We start from the raw sequence: 14,036 nt of genomic DNA, 5'->3' as shown, positions 1-14,036 counted from the left end.
AGAGAGAGGGGGAGAGAGAGTGGAGAGAGAGAAAGAGAGAGAGAGAGAGAGCGCGACCACGTAGAGTGCGTAGGCTTTATTAAACATCTGGGAGTCATCAGCGCGCTGGAGCAAAGGACTGGACTCAGCTGTATCTGTGCGCACGGCTCCGGCCGACGCCTGCTTCATATCGACCCGACACCTTCCCACAGGGGGCGAGGGTTTAACAGTGACCTCGCACAAAACCTTAAAGCATTGAGCCACGGAGAGAGAGAGAGAGAGAGAGAGAAAGGGACAGAGGCGGGAGAAAGAGAGAAGGTGAACGAGAGGGGGATGAATTAGAGAGAACAAAAAGAACAGGTCACCAACCTTTAGATGAAAAAGAGAGAAGAGGAAAGAGTTGGAAGGGCTGATGGAAAAAGACAAGGAATAAGGATAAGAGCGAATGGCAAAAGTCTCAACCTCTTAGACTGGCGGACAACTGCCTTCCTCTCTCTCAAAACAGGCTTCAGTTCTCCTATGCAACACATGGGGAAGAATAAGAGAGAGAGAGAGAGAGAGTGCGGTTTGCAAGTATTAGTTTGATTTTCAGGCTGCTACACACATACACACACACACACACACACACACACACACACACACACACACTCACACACAGAAGGTTGTAATTTAGTGATGTGCGCACACAGAAAGCTTCATGACTGTATCCACTACCCACCAAGAATTTCACTTCATCAAGCTTAAATAAGCCATGAAAACATTTGAAGATTTTTGTTGTGTGTTCGTGCATGAATGTGCGTGCGGGTTTCTGCACGAGTGTGAGTGTGTGTGTGTGTGTGTGCCTGCACGCTGTCAACAGCAGAGAGAAAGTGCGGCCAGTGTTTAAATAACACGTTCAATCCACCAATTGTCGTAATTCGGCCTCTTCCACATCGTCATTAATAATTCAAAGAATTCTCGAATCTGACGTTAAAGAGGGCACGCCATCTCCATAGATGGCTGTAGAATGTGCTGGTTTATAGTATGTAATTGGAAACATGTCTGGCCGGCAGTTTCCTGTGTGGTTGCAGTGGTCCGAGGGCCTGCGAGGGCCCAACCCTCCCAATAGATGACTCGGCCAATATTAAGAGCTCGATGGGAATGATAGCGAGGGGGCCAGCTTTTCCCTCTGCCACTTGCAACTCCAGAAAGAGAGAGAGAGGGGGGAAGGAGAAAGAGAGGGGGGGGGGGGGGGGGGAGAAAAAATGTCAAATTTTAGGCAAGCTCCAATAGCTGATGCATGGTGTTCATGGTTGAAGTGTATGTCCAATTGCGTATTTTCCAATACAACTAGATGGGAGATCTGGCCTCTCCTTGGCATGAACGGTCCAGGCTTGCTGTTGGCAGTTTGTTCGCCAGGCTCATATGAGCTTCCTCAACATCACACTTGGACCTTGTTACTTACTCGCACATGTGTGCGCGCACACACACACACCCCCCACACAATTAGACATGCACATACAATCCCATACGATATTTATGCATGAGCTCATTCTCGTGCACAGGAGATTCCTCCCCCATGCACAGACACACACACACACACAGACACACACACACACACTCACTCTCACACATCACCCGACATGTTAGACCACACAGCCACACGCCACTCAACCCCTAATTAAAGAGACTACTGGTCCGTAAACCACAGTGGAGTGAGAGAGAGAAGAAGAAAAAAAACACTCATGACACTTTAAGTGCCGTGTCAAACATGGACAATCCGCACATTCCATTCATTCGTTTAATTTCATTCAGGACAGGTCTGTGTTTGAAATCCCCGTCCACCTAAAGGAAGATAACGGAACGCGGTCTTTCATGAACACGCCAGTACGGAATGATAAATAATACACACGGAACACATACTTTCATTGGCCAGGAGGACGGAACACACACTTGCATTGGCCTCCCCCTTGGTGGTTTGAAGCAAAATCACTGCTGAAGTGCCCCATTCGCATGAAAGATACATGGACTGGGCCAACACACTCATCCTCCCTGGTCCACCAGCCTACATAGAACAGCCCAAGCCATAAAACATGTAATGGTCCATTAAGTACGCGCAGTTCAATCTATGGAGATACAGTACACAGAGCAGGCCAACTAAGGTTTTGGAAACGTGCCTGAGTTCCTGTGTACGTCTGATACTGCGCATAAAAAGATAAACATCGGGGGCCATATGCGGGGAGAGGGAAACGCGGGCCAGATGATCTGTTTCGTAACGTCAGTCTCGCTCACTCGCCGTCTGTCCTGGTTCTTTCTCTCTGGCCGTCTCCCGGGAGCGCACTATTCTCAGAGGAGAAACGTGCTCACGTACATCAATTCATTATCAAAAGAGGGCTGTGGGGAGAGGGGGCCTTTATTTTGTAACCCTGGGCAGTGTCACACAGGCGAGGGCGTCGCAAACACTAACACGTGTACACACACGTCACTCTGTCACAGATAAACACACACACACACACACACACACACACCACTGAGGGCATTGTCCTGCTGTGCTGTCACACAGCCCTGGGAACGACTATCGTCACCATATTCCGACGGGGTTTCGTCACTCCTGAGGAGACAATCCTCCCCAAGGCTCCCACTCTGATCTATACGGGAAGATAAGAGGTCTGCCGCCACAGGGGCTCGTATAACGCCATATGTGGGCAAAAAAAAGGGACAGTGACGAGCAGATGTGCGGTGACGCTGAGGCGACGGTGGCCTTTAAGATGACCAGACCTCCCATACATTAATCCACACAAACACCGCAGACTGCATTAGCCTCGGATATTTTACTGGCCATTAAACACGCGTCTGAGGGTTTTTTTTTTTTTTTTCGGCCGGGCTCACACAGATTGAGCTCAGGTCTGATAATGGAGTTGACTTCTGTTGACAATAAGGCAGGGCCGCGGAAAAAAGGCAGCCGTTACGTAAGATGCACAGAATTGTTCACAAAGCCCTTAGCGTTCTCAGCATCATTATTCTCATTATAAAAAAATAAATAACTAAATAAATAAAAAGCCAGAGAGAGAGAAAAAGAAAGAGAGAGAGAGAGAATTCTGTGAGTACACAAGGATGTCACCCATGCATAAGAGATGCCTGCTCCATGGCAGAGGGATGACGTGAGTGCTGGACTTGGCGTCCACTCTCTGCACAATTCATGGTGGGGAGGTGTGACCCATCCTGTCACATTTTCCAGCAAAAATAACAAAAAAAAGAGAGAGAGAGAAATTTATTAAAAAATAGAAGAATCTAAATGCCACAGTGAAGTAACAACAGCGCTGCTGGTTTGTGGTCAAATTCACCCCAGCCTGCGTAGGGGCCCTGCGTAATTACAAATCACCAGGAAACGCTCATGGAACGCTTTCGTAAACAAAACAAAACGAATAGCAAAAAAAAAAAATCATCTTCTTCTTCTCCGCGGCTCGGTTCGTCGCACGGGCATCCATAATTCTGTCAAGTGAAGGAGAGGCTCCGCTGAGAGACGCCCGAAGACTGGCCTTACCTCAGGACATGCCAGACGTCCGAGCCATCAGTCAAGGAGCGGCCTTGCTGACGGCCCCGCGTCCCGCTGCCAGCCTCGGACTCACGTGGCCGCCGGGTGGCCCGAGCACACTGCCTCCACTGTCTCCTGGCCAAGAGGTGGAAGAAATTCCGTTTGTCGGCGTCTCTCTCTCTCTCTCTCTCTCTCTCTCTCTCTCTCTCTCTCTCTCTCGTGCGTGCACAGGAAGCGTGCGCAGGTGAGGAGCGCCGGGCTCTGGCTGACTCAGCGGGATGATCCCCCTGCTGATGGCGACGCTTTGCTGCTGCGTGAGCGCTATCGAAAAATGTGATTGTATACTGAGAGACGTCACCGACTCCTCAAGTTCGTCTTTTAACATGCACTTTTCATTCCGACTTACAGCTCAGCTCAGCTGTATGGTATTTACATTCAGTTATTGTTTTTTTTATCCAGAGTAATTTCTAAACAGTCATGATGAGTTCCTGCTTGCTGGCGTACAGTGTTTCACACACAAACTTGAGTGACAGGAAGGTTACATATGTCCTGTCCAAGGTCATAAATCTACATATGTCCCTCATTACCAACATCCACAAACCACTGCGCAATAACGAGAGTCCATTTTGCCAATCTAAATATTTACCTTGCATATATATATATACAGTATATATATATAAGACATTTATTGATCCAAATAAATGCCTTTGTGAAGGACGATTGTATTTATAGCCGTGCGATGTCTCTGCTCTGCTCTGTAGTCATTCACCATTTGGGGCCATTGGCGGAGCGGAAAAGAGGAGAGAGACTGCGCTGGGGTCAGTGAGCTGGCGCACATGAGCCGGCCAGATTTACAGCAGGATATAAAAAGCCTAGGGGACGTAATCATAATGATGGCGAGAGCCTCTCCAACTCCCATGATAACACACACACACACTTTTATAAAATGACATATCTACCTACTTACACGTAGGAGATGCATAATGGAGGCGCCTTTTTGTGCAATGCAGTAAAGTGCATGGTGGGTTCGAAATGAGACACATTTAAGTTGCCTGTATCCAAGAGGAGCCTGCAGGTATCATTGGGAGGGTAGGCTACAGTGATTCAGATGTATCCTTTCTCACACACACACACACACACACACACACACACACACACACACACTGAGAGCTTAATATATCAGCATGTGAGCAGAGAACCGAGTCCACAGCACTGACCTACATTCTGTCTCTCCTCACAACAAAAACTGAATGAGAGAGCAGAACTGATTGTCCAATGAGAGTCTGATAAGGAAGTCACATGCCCCCCATGACATCAGCTAGGCAGAAGATGTGTGTGTGTGTGGAGAGGTACTGTATCTGCGTTAGTCACGCCTTCTGCTGACAAACCAAAGTGTCACTCAGGAATCCTACACGAGGCCTGCCATTATCTTTGCTAAAAACAATCGGCAATACTAACCCCATATACTAAGAGGATCAAAGACAATGCACCGATGGACCATGTGTAAGCTCCTACTTTCTCTCTCTCTCTGTCTCTCTCTCTCTCCGCCCCTTCAGAGTAGGGCTGAAAAAAGGGCTTCTCTACACCAAGTACTCATGTTGTTGGACTTCTGTAAACCGTCAGATCAGCAGTTGGACTCATTGAAAGTGACACGCATATGAAATTATTTTTGTGAAAACTGTCCTAATATATTCACTCTGCGGCCATCTCCAGTCCCCTCGGGCTCAAGCAGCATTCCTGCTGCATCCAAGAGCTTACTTCACACATTCTTCAGATTGTGGGCTTAATATTTCTCAGACCAGACAGTTGAGGAGAAAGAGATAGAAAGATACGAGGAGAGAGAGAGAGAGAGGGAGGGGAGGGGAGGGAGGGAGGAAGAGAGGCAAGAAATAACAGTTGTGATAAACGAGGCTCATGAACTTTTTCACCCCGGTGGTTGCAGTTTTAAATAAATCAAAAAAAGAACTTACCGTGTATACATGAAATTAATACTTAGCCAGGGGAACAGAACCTTTTGATGATGGGCTTTGGAGAGAAGAACTTCTGTGTTTATATTAGTCATCCCCCCCGCATACCCCCTCCACCCTCTTCCCATCCTCCCTCCTCGCGCCATTTCCCCTTTTCATTAACAACTCGGTGTCCATGTGATGAGATCAAACATTTATTCCGATTCTAATTCCGGGGGATTTGGGGAGGATGAACTTTTGTCCCACACCGTGAGGAGGGAAAAATCCGAGCCCTGAATCAAAGAGACGCTCCAGAAACTAAGACAAACGCTCGGCACTCATTTCCGAAATCTCTCCTTTTTCTATGTGTGTGTGTGTGTGTGTGTGAGAGAGAGAGAGAGAACGCACAACCACAAAAGAGAGAAAGAGAGAGATAGAGAAAGAGAGAGAGAAAGAGAGACAGAGTATGTGTAAAAAATAAGAGGTGGCAAAGTAAAAATCCCATCTGTCCAGATCTCATCTAGCCCAAAAGCGCTCCCCTCTCTAAATGCAAAGCTTACACATGGAGACTCTGGACTACATGTCCACTCCGGGTCCACTGTGGGCTTTTGTGTATGCAAGACAGGCATGTAGAGATCAGGAGATCAGTGTTGCCATGCCGGAGGGGTCATGACCTTGCATTACGGCAGCAATCTCGTCAGAGGCAGCTTTGCCGGGCGTATTGGGAGACGTGCCGTCTTGCTGTAATGACTTTGTGATCCATCTGGGATTGGACCGACGGTTCCCTGTTTTCCCCAATTCTCCCTGACTTTCCACATGAGGGATGGTCTCCCTAAGCTCGCCTCTCAGCGAGCAAGGCCCGGCCAAAACCTTCTGGGTCTGCTTCAAAGCCATTAAAACACACTCTAACCTGATCAAACCGCCGTTTGGCCAAAGCAATCGATTCCCGAACCCGTTGACGGCCCTAAATTTTTCTGACTGAATCCCTTAAAAAGCTGTTTCTAGTTCAGGCCCAATGGACCACAGCCACATACAACATGTGTTTTCAGGACCAGCTTTGGAATGGACCTGAATTGTTGTTTGATGTTTTGTTGGGCACACCTTGCTAAACTCCTCCATTGCCAAGAGGTCTGCAGCTCTTATTTAACCCTGAGCGTTTTTACCTTTACAGCAATTTAGCAGGCATGCCACAAATGACCAGGAAACACTGACCCCACTGACCTCTTACTCGGACACAGAATATGCAGAGCAGCAGTAGTCCAACACACCAGAGCCTTATTCCATTTTTAGTAGCCCTTTGACACAATGCTAACCCTGCACCAGTCCTCGATTAAATACAAATAAAATATTATATTCAAGCTATCCTCTTTATTTGTGAGTATAGGACACATTGTCCATGTCCAGCCAGGGAGCCTTGGACATTGGACAAGTTTCAATAAACACTACCTTGAGAGCCATTGCTGAGGGTTCAAAAGCACAACTTTAAAAGGTTCTCCGAACGGCTGGAAGAAAAACAGATGACCGAATGCGCTTGGAGTGACACGGCGGCCTGTCGAGAACGTCCAAACACCTGATGACTGCTATCCTCCGCGTGTTGACATCTGTGGTATTTTAAGGTTTCGTCCCTGATGTGCCGAGCGGAGGGCGTAGGAAGGAGCGAAAGTACGAAGGGTTAGTGCACGAAGAGCAAAGTTCACCTGTATTCTCCAAACAGTCCACAGACTAGCGCTGCTTTATCAAACACAGGGGCCCCTGCTCTGTGCACAGCTGCCTATTTTAAAAGCTGACAGGGCCGGATGGTGCATTTGGCTTGTGTTAAAACAATTGCCAAGGAGCGGGGGCCATTTTGTAGAGACATTGAAAATAACACCGGGCCTGACAGGAAGGGTAACGCAGGCCAAGCGACTCTCACCCTACAGCTATTTAACCGCTCGTCCACCGTAGAGGCCAGGCTTCTTGTCAGTCGAAGGCTTCGTGGGGCAGGCCTGTCTCGCTTTGGCACTACATCTCTTTTTTCTTCCTTTTCGCTTAATCTCGAATGTAAATAAAAAAGAGTCTGAAGAGTTTTCTCCTTTCTCTAGGGCAAAGTCGGGGGAAGCAATTTTCAATGGTTTGGACAGAGGAAGAGCGGCACATTCTCTCTCTCTCTGTCTTTCTCTCGCTCTCTCTCTCTCTCGTTCATTGGGAACAACAGTGCTCACGGGGGTTAGTGAATGATTAATGGGCCGTGCTTGTAAACGCGTCCTGTTGCCAGAACCTTCTTTAGACCGTCTCTGTTTTGTGCTGATCACTTCCACACGCTGGCCAATTGCCCCCGATGGGAGGTTTCGCGTCGGCCCGGGATGAACGCTGGAAATTAGGCTCGGTGTGTAATGGAGGATGACCGCTGGTCAGCGATGCCAGGCTGCTGTTTGTCTTCGGTATCTCTCCCTGTGTGCACCCTTTTCTTTCTCTCTCGGCGTGTGGAAATGTTGTGCGTTCGAACTCTGTCTCGCTTGGTCAGTAAACGGTTGTTTTAGCATCACCTCAGCTGCCTATTGCTGGTTAGAGAATAAAGGAGCATTTTCCTCTGCGGGTGTGTGGGTTCAAATGGCAAGCCAAAGCACATATAAGGGTCTAAATTGCCGACGACTGGCTTGTTGAAGGCCAGTGATGTAGAGTGCGAGGAAATGGCCGCCACGTGGAGGACTGTTTCTCACCTGCGATGCGGCAAACACAACGGCACCCTGACGAAAACCAGGGAGGAGGTCTGTTTGTCTCTGTCTGTTTATTTTGCCGACATCTGTCTGTACTTTTTGCCGACATCTGTCCAGCACTTAATTCCAGTAGTGAAAAAATCAACAATGACGAAAAAGTGAAACGCAAGATGGTCCAGAAATGAGGGAAAACAGCTGCACATCTTTGCAAACAATAAGAAAGATGGAAGGAGGAATATCTATAGACATTTCTTGCTGCAATTCAGATTAAATCCAACTGGATGTTTAATGGAGTATGATGTCTTACAAGTGCCCCATCCATCCTTCATCTCATCCACCCACTAGCCAATCATAGCCCAGAATTGAAATAATGGACATGAGGCTGGGTGGAGTCAGAATACTGACATGTTATCACCAAAAGCAGACACAGAGGGACACCAGTGCCCTAAGAGGGAGGTAAAGGGCACAAAGCATCATTTATCAATGACAAAACAGGAAGTGAGAACCATATTAGGATTCAGAGCCAACTATGCAGCGCTGAAATGAATACTCTCTCTCTCACACACACACACACACACTACAAAGTAAAAATTTTTTTTTTTGTCAGGCCTCGAGATTTACTATGCTGTGTTCCTGTTCCAAGTATCACTGTCAATCTGAAACAGCCTGACATAATAAAGCCAGCAGAGAGCCTTAGTCATTTCACAGAGATTGAAAGTAGGGACACGTGTTAGGAGTCTGTGATTCATTAATCAGCCAGCGCTGGCCGTTTTTCAGTTGTTTATTTATTTATTTGTACCCGGCAGTGTTTCTGTGAGAGAGAGAGAGAGAGAGAGAGAGAGAGAGAGAGAGGGAGGAAAAAACTGCTTACTTGAGGACAAAAACAGAAAGGGGGAAACATGGTTGAGTCATTGTGTGGCGGTGCTCATTGAGGCCCAAGACATGGAGAGTGGCAGTCTGTTGGGAGTCCATGAGCACACACACAGCCATCACTCGCAGCAGTGTCCCCTGTGGGAGATCTACCCCCCACATACACACATACATACACACACACACACACACACACACACACACACACACACACACACACACACACACACACACACACACACACACACACACACACACACACACACACACACACACACATTTATTCATGTCTTCAACCCCCCTGTATTTTTTTTGCTGTCCCTAATGCTCTCCATTCACATTTTCCTCTCTTTCCCTTTAGCTATTCCTCCTTTTCTTTCTTTGCTTCTTTCCCCCCTCCCTCCCCCTGTCTGCTTTCAGGTCATTTTTCCTTTCACATGCTGGTAAAACTCAGTGGTGGATGTGAATGCCGAGTCCAAGGATGAAAGGATGATACAGTGCACTTAAGAAAGAAAATCTGTGCTTGGGTTGGTCCATTAAATGACGTGACGCACAAATGGGCAAATAATTAACATTTAAAAGGCTTAAAATAGCAGGTCTCCGGGGCCTCTCCACCCCCGCACCTCGGATGGAGGTGCACCCAAACAAGGCTATCGCGGCCTGGGCTGAGGTCTGTGGACTGTCCAAGCGTAGTGCTTTTGACAGAGACTCATGGAGGGAGGAGGAGGGGGAGGGGGGGTCCAAATGGTTTTCAAAGGAAAGGTAGGACTGGGCAGCGGCTCTCCCCTTCTTGACTGACAGCTCCTAAACGTGTTTCCAAATGTTGGGGGTTACGTCGGCCCAACACTTTGGTGAACCACCAAAACCATCAAGCACAGGACGTGGACATCACTGGCGCGTATTATGAGCCTGCGCCGTTCCAACAATAACAGCGCACCGCAATACCGTTCATATCCCAGCGCCTGCTCCCTGCCAATGGCGAGGAAGGACAGCTTCGCTCTCGCTCTCGCTTCGCATGCTCGCTGGTGAGAACGCTCCGAATTTACCCGTCGGAGCACTGGAGACGGACCGTGGCCAATATTTGGGAGACGGAGACAAAACACGGCGTCTCGCTCGGGGACGTAGTCGAGGGAACAGCGTTCGTCATGCGAGGCGAGGGGACGGAGCCCGTCGGGGTGATGTGGGGAGATTAATCAATCTGTAATCACCTCGCGCAGAAAAACATTACACACTAGGCCCTAATTCCAAACAGACATGTGTTGAGAAAGGCACACTGAAGGAGACCACCCACCACCCAGAGAGAGAGAGAGAGAGATGAGAGATGAGTGAGAGAGAGTGAGAGAGAGAGAGAGAAAGAGAGAGAGGTGAGAGATAGAGGAAGGGTAAGGGATGGGGAGAGAGAGAGCGGCCGTCATAATAACCCAACTGACCAGCCCTCCAATTGAGGGATGTCATCTTCCAGTCAAGCCGGGTTTTGTAACCGCTCTGGGGGTTGATGGTCAAATCAAAAGGGCTAATGTGGTGAGGGTGTGTGTGGGACAGCCTTGAGTCTGGGTTGTTGTGAAACACATCATGGCATTTGAGGCCCACATGGCAATTTCACACAGCAAATGATGAGGCCGCTTTTCAAAACAGTGCTAATTCACTTGAGTTGTATTTGCAGAGTGAAGAGGGAACTCAATCTACACTTTCTCACATAGTAAGGGTTCCCTATGCATCGAGAGGCTTTTCTAATTTTATGTCTACATACGCGTGTAATCTAAATGGCCTCTTGTGTATGACACTGTGAATAATGAATTCTTGCTAAATGGGTAAAATGAGCCTTAAATGGAGAAACCGCAATTCCCACAATACACAGAGCACCTAGGCACACAGGGCTGCTTCGTGTTAAATGTCAAGAGTTTGATTAGATACACACATCTATTTTTTTATTTCATGAGAGAGAGAGAGAGAGAGGGAAAGAGGGAAGCTGGTGGAAAAATAAATTTTGGGGACTTTCCAGATATTTCGGTCGTGGTGTGGAGCTCACTGGTTTACAGCAGTAGGAGTGTTGGGAGAAATTCATGGCCCTGTCCCAGTATAGAACTGCCCCTGGGGTTTGTGGGAAGCCAGTGATGTCATAATGGCCGTCATGTCCCTCCAGAGAGCCAGCTTCTCTTGTTCTAATTAGGAGGGGGATGGGGGTGAGGGGGAAGGAGACAGCTATAATTTGCCCCATTTAAGAGAAAGATGCTGCCATGTTATTTTTTTTTTTGCAGTAACCAACCTACGACGAGTCAGCCCACTTTTTCCCAAATTCTGTGGAGATGTGCGTGTGCGCATGTGCGCGCGCACACACACACACACACACACACCACACACACACACACACACACACACACACACACACACACACACACACACACACACGCCCCCTTTTGTGTGTTTAGAATGTTTGACGTTTACTGGGCTACTCCACTACTTCCTTCAGATGAGAATGATCAAAAGGTTACGACCTCTCTGTGCTCATGAACTGTGGAGTCTGCTAAATTTACATTTGACCAGATGAAGTTGAAGATAGACTCGAATATTAGATTTGACCTCACTGGTACCGCTGCCTTGTTTGGCCGGCAGAAAGGTATAAATCTGTTTACGAAAGAACTTGAAGGATGAACGCATCGGGCTAGTTCCACCAATGAGGAACACTAGAATAACAATATTGTTGGGCGATTTTTAATAAACAACTTGACATTCAACGTGATGTTCTTGGAGCGGGCCATTTTTGGCCAAGCGCGCAATAGGCATAAAAAATAGAGGATTAAGTCCCTCTCCAAAACATGATTCAGTCAGGCTTGGTTAATCGAACCCAATCTGTCTGACACGACGCAGAGCACCGTCTCCATCAACATCACCAGAGCTTCATCATAAATCCACGACGTGTCGCTTTTTTCGGGGAGGGGAAGAGGGAGTGGACGCGGGCGAATTTTGGAGGGCCCCGGACGGACACACTGTCACACACAAGCCACTAAGAAAACAAACACACTTCACCCAACGCAGTCAGCCTCTAAAAATAGCCAATGAGGGGAGCGCTCGTGTATGATGGTCAGAGAGGACCGAGCACCACGACGCACTCAAGCCCACCAGACGCTGTCCACAAAGCTGCCTAAAGGCTCGTCCATTTTTAATGGCGCTGCCAACGGGATGTTTTGTCTCTTGCTGCACAGTGGCAACAGCCAATTGGGGAATGAACCACATCTCTACCACTGCCACCACAGCAATCGTCAACCCTTTCTCTTCCTCCTCTCTCTCTCTCTCTATCTCTATCTCTCTCTCGCTCTCTCTTTCTCTCCGTGGGGGTCACACTGCATGAGAATCCAATTAATGGTTGGCTGTGTTTACCCAGGCCGAATGAAAGTTCCAAAACAGTCTCTCCCCCTTAATATCGGAGTGGAAACAAACAAGCGAGTGGAGGCTGTGGCTGGAGTCGGCCGCGGCCACCGTGAATAATCCAGAGGAAACAGCAAACACTGACCGGGGCCGATGGAGAGAGGAGAGAGGAGAGGAGAGGAGAGGAGAGGAGAGAGGAGAGAGGAGAGAGGAGAGAGGAGAGGGGAGAGGAGAGGAGAGGAGAGAGAGGAGGGAGGAGAGGAAAGGAGAGGAGAGGAGAGGAGAGGAGAGGAGAGGAGAGGAAGGGACACAGGGATGGGGAAAGACGAGAACAATGTAGGCAGACTGCGACAGAGGCAGGGGCACAGAGACACCCCTTGTTCTCTCTGGTTCTGTTGGAGAGAAGGAGAAGGAGAAGAAAAAAGGGGATGAAGGAGAAAGGTGGAAAGAGAGAGAGAGAGAGAAAGAGGGGGGAAGTGAGAGACAATGAGCAGAATGAGACTTCCCTCCATATCTCTCTGAAGAATAAGTTATTACACAACTAATTGCAGAGAGCAGAAATGAAAAAGCGGACAATCATTTCCATCTCCACAAGAGTCAGACCTTCAGAAACTCAAAAAAAAAAAAAAAGGAAAGAAAACCCAAACCTCTCCCCAGGACCAGAGCAAGGACTGAGGTCGGATGAAAGCGTGCACACAACTGCTTTTAGGAATCCCCCCCGCCCCTCACATCCCACCTCACGGCTCAGGGTGTCGTGACAAATCTCCCTTTTACTCCAGCAAAGGGCTGCATGTGGCTGAGGCCAGTTCAGCAGAAACGCAATGCGGATTACTTGCGGTGCCTGCTTTTTTTCCCCTCCTCCAAGTAATTGTTGAGAAATTGTAGGCCGCGCAAAGGCATAATCACCACCAAAAGCAGTTAAGGGATCATAAAAATGAAAGGAATCTTTGAGAGAAGGAGAGACGGACGGACTGACTTATTCCAGCGCACACCCCTTGCCAGCGCTCATATTCCGAAAAATCAGTTGGAATGCCTGCCGAAGACGAAATGCTCCCAGAAGTGATTTTAGGGTCTCGTGGTGTTGTCTTTGTTCTTGATATAAGGCTTAAATTCTTGGTCGGGACAGCAGTGCTCATACCGAACACTTACGGGTAGAAGGGAAAAGAAAAAAACGTTCAAATTTACAGCCCTCTGTCTGTTTCACACCGTTACGGACTTGCTGGAGGAGGAAAAAGAAAAAGGAGAAAATATTCAAAAACCTCAAAAAGGCAGCAATCGACAAACACTACACATCTAACATACTATTAGAATGACATAGCAAACGAAATATTGAGACTGAACCCACACCAACACCAGACATGGAATCCCATCCAGATTCATAACTGCTCGGATAAAACCCATCTTTTCCAGCAGCTTCACTGATGGCAGGATCTCGACCTTTCTTACACCAACATCATCACTTCAAAAAAAAAAAAACTCGAGCGCTGAAAAATCCCTGGCCCCAAGACCTCGATCCTTTCGTCGTCTGCTCCTGGCCGAGCGGAGTTAGCGGGCGAACGCTAGGAGCGAGCTAGCGCCGCACAAACAGCCTCATTGTGCTGCGACAGACGGCCACAGACAGCTGTCACACATTTATTCTAATTGCGCCTTCGTCACTGCGAGTAC

This window comes from Sardina pilchardus, chromosome 17 (genome assembly GCF_963854185.1).
Source record: "Sardina pilchardus chromosome 17, fSarPil1.1, whole genome shotgun sequence".
Classification (NCBI taxonomy): Eukaryota; Metazoa; Chordata; class Actinopteri; order Clupeiformes; family Clupeidae; genus Sardina; species Sardina pilchardus.
The sequence above is the reverse complement of the archived record's forward strand: the minus strand, read 5'-3'. Positions refer to the sequence as shown.